The 8,625-nt window shown below is 45.5% G+C and overlaps 1 pseudogene; it reads right to left on the bottom strand.

The window, feature by feature from the left end:
• Positions 1–6,294: 6,294 nt before the first annotated feature.
• Positions 6,295–7,585, bottom strand: LOC142584453 (uncharacterized; annotated as a pseudogene).
• Between the last annotated feature and the right edge of the window lie 1,040 nt (positions 7,586–8,625).

Genomic DNA, 8,625 nt, shown 5'->3' on the forward strand with positions numbered 1-8,625 from the left:
GGTTGGTCAATTTCGGCATACGGAGCTTCCAAAGAGCAGGGCGAATTCAAAAGTCAGAACTTGTTACGCTTATTTCCTGTTATACATGCTTACAACTTGAGCACTGACGATGGGCTCCGGTACAACCGCTCAAGTGAAGATTTAGCCAAGATAACCTTGTACTGTTATCACCGCGAAAGCCAAAACACTAAACACTAAGATCGGTCTCAGTGTTCTAAAGACACAATAAGTTGTTTATGAAACAGCTTATGGTAAAATCAAGGAACAAGTGAGCCAAGGCGCAAGGAAGTATACTAAGTCCATTTTTTAAACCGTGAAATGGCCGAGTTGCCCCGCATATTGCCTACTTTTTTACGCTGTTCTCTCAACGCAGACGACTTGTGCATATGGGCATCTGGCCCCAGTACTTAAATCATTCAGCAGGATCTACAAGAGGGTTCAATCATTATTAATGAGTTGAGGATGATGATTACTGGGGTTTTATGGCGCAAGGGCCACAAAAGGCCAAAGAACGTCATGAGCTATTGATGCGTTTATGCTACAGATGAGTTAAATAATGAGTTATTAATTAGAGTTATTGATGCGAAAGCATCAAATAGCCCATTGAGCGAAAAAGCCGGCGTCTGCAGCAGAGGAATGGCGCCTAGATTCCCATTGGCTGCGACGCCACGTCGCGTGCAGGCCTCGACGGAGCAGAGTGGATGAAAGGAAACGCCTGCTGGCTGAGGCCAGGTGTTGCGTGAGGGGAGAGAGCATCGCCTCGACATTTACGTCATCCTCACCCTCGCAAGCCTGCGTTATCCGTGCGTTCGTTGTCCACGCAAGCTCTCCCCTGCCTTCTAACTTCGCCTCGCTAATCGCTATATAGAAATTAATGCAAATAAAAAATAATAAATTCTAAAGGAAGAACGTTGGCGGTAGTAAGCTTCGAACCTACGACCCCGCGCTCAGAAGCCCAGTCTGCTGCACACTGGGCTAAACCAGCACCTCATGTAGATTGAAGGCCCGTGCACATCTGCTTTAGGACATCATGCTACTAGCCGAAATTTTCATTGCCAAGCCCGGCGCCACGAAAGCGGTGACGTGAAAATAACCGTGGCATCGGATCCCGTTACTTCGGATCGCGGTCTAACTCTTAAATACGGCATGCCAGTGATTGCGATCAGACAGTTAACATTGTCAACACCACATATAGGGATCGTATACAAGTCTACACACACGGTTCGTGTAATGGGAGCTCTACATCGGCGTTCTCATTGCGGGCATATCTAGAGCGAATGATATTTAAACGGCGTCAGTTTACAACATCTGCGACGACAGAGCTCTATGCTAACCTTTCCGCATTACGCTTCATGTGTTCACACTCATGATCCTTTCGGTGGGCAATTTTAAGGGATTCGGAAGCGTCGCTGCATGTTGCGCATAGAGGAAATCAGCTTGGGAAAAGTAAACGGTAAAAATTAAATTCTGGGATCTTACACGCCATAACCACAATTTGATTATGAGGCACGCCGTATTGGAAGCGTGGGATTAATTTTGACCACCTGGGGTTCATTAACGTGCACCCAATGCGCGGTACAGGGGCATTATTGCATTTCGCCCTCATCGAAGTTCGGCCTCTGCGGCCGGGATTCGAGCCCGCGACCTCGTGCTTGCCAGCGCAATGCCAACGGCTCGAAGTAACCACGGCGGGTAAGTAAACAGCTCATTGAAATACGGAATACAAAAGGCTTACGCTTCAGCAAAGGGTCTTCCTCATGATATCGTATTCCAGTGGATGCCAAGTCATTCTGAAATTACTGGAAACGTCACTGCAGATTACATGGCGCGAGAACCTCACCAAAATGGAGTAGTATCGCTACGACCCCTAACGGTGAGTGATGCGCGTTGTCCTTTAAGAAAACTGTAAAGATGTCCAGAGAAACTTGATTCACGAATGGTGCGGAAAGCTCCACATTATATGCGATAGACCCTAACGTGAAATTGACCATGCCTATGAAAACCATCTGCTCAACAGAAACAATTCATGTATTTCGGATTGCCACCGCCTATATACTAAATGATTCTTGTACAAAACAGGAAAGACTGGCAGTGCTGAATGTTCTCGTTAAGATGCCCAAGAAGACACAGAACATCTGCTTTTGCACTGAAAAAAATTATGATACTCACCGTCAAGAGGCGTTTTGCGAAGATACATGCTGTGGATAGGGGGCCGATATCACTGGATGAAATCCTGAGTGCACGGATCAGAACGCCTGCAAACAGTGCAGCTCGCGCATTAGTACAGTTTATTGAAGATTTGTAAGTACGTAAAGGTTATAAAATTTTATTATTGCAACTTTGGTCAAGACGCTGTATTTCTTGAAATGATTAATTTCTAAATTTTTTCATATATACGCAATTCACGTACTCGCTCGTATCGTGTCGCTTAGGTTTCTCTGTCTGTGTTTGCGGCGTTGTGTTTTCCACCAACGAGGACCTCTGTGGGTACACTCTAAGAAAAAAAGGACTAAAAGGGGTAGGGAGGTTAGTCCTTTTGGGGACTAACTGATTTGGCACAACCATTAGTCCTTTTGGGGACGAACTGACATGGGATGAACTGTTACTCCCCATGCGCTTACTCCTTCGGGGACTAACAGTTGACCCTGCCCGATGGTCCTCAAGGGAGTAACTACAATTCGTTCCGATGCTCCGCAAAGGTGTAATTAATTAAAATAGGCATTTATACCCTAATAAAAAATTAATGAGCTGAAAAAAAAAACGTGCCCGACAGCAGGATTCGAACTCACGTCCTCGCGCTCACAAGTCAGGTACTCTAACCACTTCACCACGCCGCTTTTTTTTTTTCTCTTTATTGCATGGGATTATCGTTACTGTCAAACCGATGCAGTTACATTACATACGATCATACAAGAGAAACAAATTCACAGAAAGTATACAGTCCAATGACAGTTCAAAATTCTGGTAAACAAACACAAGCGTCCAGACGCGAAATCCATTCAGGGACGGGATCATATGTAGCCACTACACTCCGGACTTGAGCAGTCTCTTCGCGGAAGATAGACCTTGTCGAGCGAGGTGGCTCGGCATGTCTGTCGATCATTCGACTTCTCCATAATGAATAAAGTCCTAATAACATAAACAAATCATATGGTGTATTACTGGCTGCGTTTTTGAAAGGAAGGAACCGGATACCATAACATGTGAGAGGAAAGTCTTTTTTGATAGTTCTTTGTAAAATGTCCCAAAAAAGAAATGCGTCACGACAAAGTATAAAGCAATGTTCTATTGTCTCGGGTTGATTGCAAAGCCTACAATTTGTATTCCAGGGTACATACAGTCCTTTTTCCTGAAGCCATGTTTTAACTGGCAGTGTGGAGGTGTGCAGCTTAAAGAAAAACGTTTTCGCTGCTGGCGCAATGCACATTCTACGGACACGGCAAAGAACATCTTGACCAAATAGAGACAGATACGGCTTTCGGTACAGAGGTTCAGGGAAAAGGTTATCTATAAGTGCTGCATTTAGCGACGTGCGATTAACGGTAAACAAATATTCAAGGTTGAATCTGGCTTTTAAGAATGAAATAGTGTCGACAAGTTCCTTTAAGAAGCCCCATAACGGTAGTTCTTGAGCAAAGTTTGTCGTGACAAAAAGAAAAGGGACGTGTGACCTAAGACGTGCTCGATTAACTGCGAGAAGGAATGGATGACGGACATTTTTAAGGTAAAATAAGCGCATGACCAATTGTCGCACAAACAAATGCACAAGACCCAGGCCGCCCTTTTCAAGCGGGAGAAAAAGGATGTCCCTTCTCATGGCTTCCCATGATGAATGCCAAATAAAACATGCAAATATTCTATGAAATGCCTGGACATGGACACGTGAGCAGTGCAAGACCTGCAGAACATAAAGAAGCTTAGAAGCGAGAAATGTATTGCATGCCTTAGCTCTCGCAAAAATGGAGAGATCACGTCCTTGCCAGGTTGTCACCTTTCGACGGATAGTGGTTACCGTGGACGCCCAATGAGGTCCACTATTACGGAAGTTATCGAGAGGTACTCCAAGATATCGCAACGGAGACTGATTCCAATGAATATTCGCGAATGCAGAGGGAGTGAGCGCCCACATGCCTAGCCAAAAGCCTCTACTTTTATCAAAATTTACAGTAGCTCCTGCAGTCTCACAGAAACGCAGGGTAGCGTTTATTGCCTTGGTAATACTTGGCTTATCGACGCAAAAGAAGGCAATGTCATCTGCATAAGCTAGCACTTTAATTTCCTCATCGGCATACATATATCCTTTAATGCTCGAGTCGCAAAGCACGCTTAAGCAAAGCGGTTCTAAGTATATGGCGAAGAGTAAAGGCGAGAGCGGACAACCTTGACGAACGGATGACTGTACTTGTATTATATCTGAGAGGGTACAGTTCACAATTAACTTTGTAGTGCAGTGTTTATAACAAAGTGTTATACCATTGTATAATACATCCCCTAACTGAAGATGTCGCAGTAGTTGGAATAAAAATTCGTGTTGAACCTTATCAACGGCTTTGGCGAGGTCAATCTGGAGAAGAGCTACTTGATCCGTACTACCCTCTATGCACTCAAGGACTGAACGTGCGATATGAACATTTGTCTGTATAGAGCGGCCTCGAATTCCGCATGTTTGATGATCACCTACTAATTTAGTAATGACTGTCTGCAATCTATTTGTCAGTATTTTTGCAAATATTTTGTAATCCACGTTACATAATGATATCGGCCTATATCCGTTTACTCTCTTTATTGTTTCATCATCAGTGCTTTTTGGTATTAAGGTTGTGTGGCCCTGATAGAAAGATGGAGGAAGCTCACCATATTGATAGGCTGCCTCGAAAAGCTGCTGCAGAAAAGGACACAGGAATTCCTGAAATTTTATATAAAATTCAGCACTAAGGCCATCAGGACCAGGCGTCTTGTTCTTCTGCAGCGTTTCGACGGCAAAATTAATTTCTTCTCGGTTTATTGGCCCATCAACGCTGAGTCGATCATCTTCTTCTAAGTGTGGCATAAGCGAAATAAACTGATCAGCGTTTTCTTCGTAACCATTCTGAGGCTTAACTGCAGCGAAAAGATCTTTATAGTGAGCTTCAAATAGGCTTATTATTTGGGACGTGTCTGTGTATATAGACCCACCAGACTCAATTTATAATATTTGCTTGGAAATCGCGTATCGCTTCTCATCACCGAGAGCCTTTTTTGTGGGCTGTTCCTCTGTGAAGCGAGTTGTGCGTGAACGAACCATCGCTCCTTTGTACACTTCCGTCTCATATTTCTGTATTTGTGCGCGAACTGTGTTTATTTCATCGCTATACAACCCTGGTTCCTGGCTTTCGAAAGCGTGCAGCTTGTGAAGTAGATCATGAAGGTAATGCTTTTCAGCTTTTTTTCTTTGAGACAGCTCACATGAAATGGCAATCGCCTCATTTTTTACTCTATTTTTGAACATTTCCCATCGAGCAAACAAAGGAAGCTGTTGACATTGTGATATTTCTAGCCATAATTCTTTCACTTTGTTTACAAAACTTTCCTCTCGCAAAAGTTGTGTATTAAGTTTCCACAGTTCCCAGTTTGGAGCAAACCTGCGGAATTTTCGGGGGCCCCATGAAACAGCTACTAAACAGTGGTCTGTGAAAAATACAGGCTTCACGGCGTAGTTGTGAATGTTAGACCAGAGACTCGTCGAAACATACACACGATCGAGTCGAGCATGGGAGACGCCTTGAAAGTGCGTGAACCGCACCCAAGATGGTGTGTAGGCGCCCACGTCTATTAGATTGTGATCTTCCGTTAACTGATGCAGGAAAGCAGCACTTGCATCATAACGATTAGTTAGGTATGAGTGGTCTCTGGAATGACAAACACAGTTGAAGTCTCCCAACAGTACCAAATCTCTGTCAGTATCTAGGAGCGGAGCAAGTGAGAGGAAGAAAGCCTTCCTGTCACTCACTTTTGAGGGAGCATAAACGCAAATAAATCGCCAATTACGGGAATGAAAAGAGAGGTCACAGCATATAAGGCGGCCTTCCCCATCAACACGCAGCGACAATGAAGAATGATTTAACTGCTTTCTGACTAACAAAAAGCATCCAGCGGAAGCACCACATGCTTGGGTAATACACACCTCGTAATCAGGTTGAAAAGTTTGCAGCGCAAGGTTGACATCACCAGCAGACGATATCTTTGTCTCTTGCACTGCACCAACATCAACTTCATGCTGCCTAAGCATGTGTAGTAACTGCTGCTGACGCCTTATATTCCTCAGCCCACGTACGTTGAGTGTCGCTACACATAAGGGGAGGGTGAAGGCGGTAGCCATTTTGCTCACCTAAAGCTTTTGTATTTCATTGCCCTTGGCCACAGGTAAATCTGTGGTCTTGCTCCCTTTGGACTTCTTTGTGCCACTCTCCTGACTACGCTGATATAACCGGCGGGGCACATTATCACCAGGAGAGGGAGTTTGCTGAGCACTAGGAGACACTTTCTCGGGCGCCTGTAGTGCACATTCTGTTGCTTCGTCGTTGCATGGTGCCGGACGTTTCCTGGCCTTACTGATGTCCATCGCCTCTTCCTCTTCTTCCTTGTCATCAGGGGGCTTGTCTTTAAGGCTTGCTAGGCCAGGTGGGCAAACTGAGTCATCCTCGCCGGAAGCTTCGCTAGTATTACTTGAGCTGTTATGACTGGTTGGCATTGGCTTCAAGGGCTCCTGGTCCTCGTCCCTAATGCCACCTGTAGTCTCTCCGGTGGCATCTACTACCTCTGTAGAATCCATGAGGTGGTCCAGTTGTGGCTCGTCTGCGCTATATTGCCCAGAACGAAGCTTATTGGCGTAGGTGGACACGCAGGCGTCCGCTGAGTGACCAAATCGATGGCACTGTAAGCATCTCGGTGTTCTGCATTGTCGTCGAACGTGTCCCACGCGCTTGCAACGAAGGCACAGAGGAGGCCTACCGGGGATAAGTACGAGGCACTGGTGTCCATAAATGGACATAATGTGCGGTATTTAGGTTACGGTGATATTGTCCTTGAGCACCAAGGAAACCTCCCGGTTTGTTGTCACCCACTGTTCCATGCCAGTGCATCTCCATGCTTCTCTCTCCACCGACTTCACCTGACCATAGGCCTGGAACGCCTCTTCAACGCGTCGTGGTTCAAGGTGAGGTGGAAGCCATAGTAATTTAAGCTTGATGTTTTTAGTCTCCGGATCTATCACCATGCACTTCAGCCCTTTGACACGGAGCTCACCACAGGCGACGAGAGTCTGTTTTGCCGCACTACTAGCGCAAGTAACCATCCATACATGGCTCATTTGATACTGTCCGACACCTACAATATCTGAAGTATTCACTACCTCAAGCAGAGCGTCTCGGAAGTCGGGAGCACGGTATGGTCGGCCACTCAAGTCCGCATGAAGGAAAATAGAATTCAAAACATCGTTACCGGTTGGTAGACGCGGGAGGACAACTTTGTAGCTTGCATCTTCGTTCAAAAACGGGGTCGACGATCCTCGGCCTGGGGCCGATACGCTGTTTCCAGCAGCGAGCATTTTAGAGCACAGCCGTTCCACACGGCTGTGCTCTAACGCAAGTGCGGCAATATAAAAGTGACTGTATTTTGTGCAAGCTATGCAGTCAGAGTCTAACGTTGAGTGTACTTGCAACCATAAGCGACTGCGAAAAGAAATCAGCCCGAGTATTTTTAGGGTGATTTAAACTGAGGCACTACGCCATGTATACGTGTAGCGAGCTCAAACGGGGCACCGAAGACGACAGAGAAGGGCAATTTCTCTGTCGCTTAGCGCGTGCCGTTTAAGCTACACATCGCTTCAGTTCGCACCCTCCTTGGAACGGAAGGAACTTAGGTACTATAGACCAAGAAAATCTCGCCGTCTATCAGTGACTTGCGCGTTTAATGTGTGTCGCTCACTTATGGGGTGCGCACGAAGGGCATGCCTCTTCACATTCCAGTTTTAAGTTTCACGTAATTTTCTCACGAAGAGGCAAGGTGCTGCTTTGCATGTAGTTCAATAGACAATGCACGAACTTCGAACCATTCACGATTTATAGACAATACCGTTTTCGCCGCATCGCTCCATGACACGGACGAAAACAGCGAAGTGCCTGGGGAGTAACTGTTGCCGTTCGTCCTCCCATTGCTCTCTTTCCGAGCAGGGACTAAACAGTTACTCTCCGAAATTTGCACACGGCCCGCACATTCATGCAGTTAGTCCTTTGAGGGACGAAAGCGCCCTTTTTAGGACTAACGGCGCAGTTACTCCCGTTTTCCCCGGGATTTTTCTTAGAGTGTATGTCAACATAAACATTCGAACGCTCTTGAACTGCTCAGAAACAATTGTTTTTCGTTTTGTGTTTGTGAACTTTAGAACTGTCGTCATTAAAGCTTTTGTCTATACTTTGTTTAAATTATTTTTTAGCTTATCTATGAATTGAGAGAAGAGGAGCAGCTGGCGCTTCCAGGCATGCACCAACATATCCTTACATGCCGGTAATAATAATAAAAAAAAGTGCCGATGTGTTTGTGTTGCGGTTCGCTTCATACGGATTCCAATAAGGATACTAATACGGA

Source organism: Dermacentor variabilis, chromosome 6 (assembly GCF_050947875.1).
Source record: "Dermacentor variabilis isolate Ectoservices chromosome 6, ASM5094787v1, whole genome shotgun sequence".
In the NCBI taxonomy this organism is placed as follows: Eukaryota; Metazoa; Arthropoda; class Arachnida; order Ixodida; family Ixodidae; genus Dermacentor; species Dermacentor variabilis.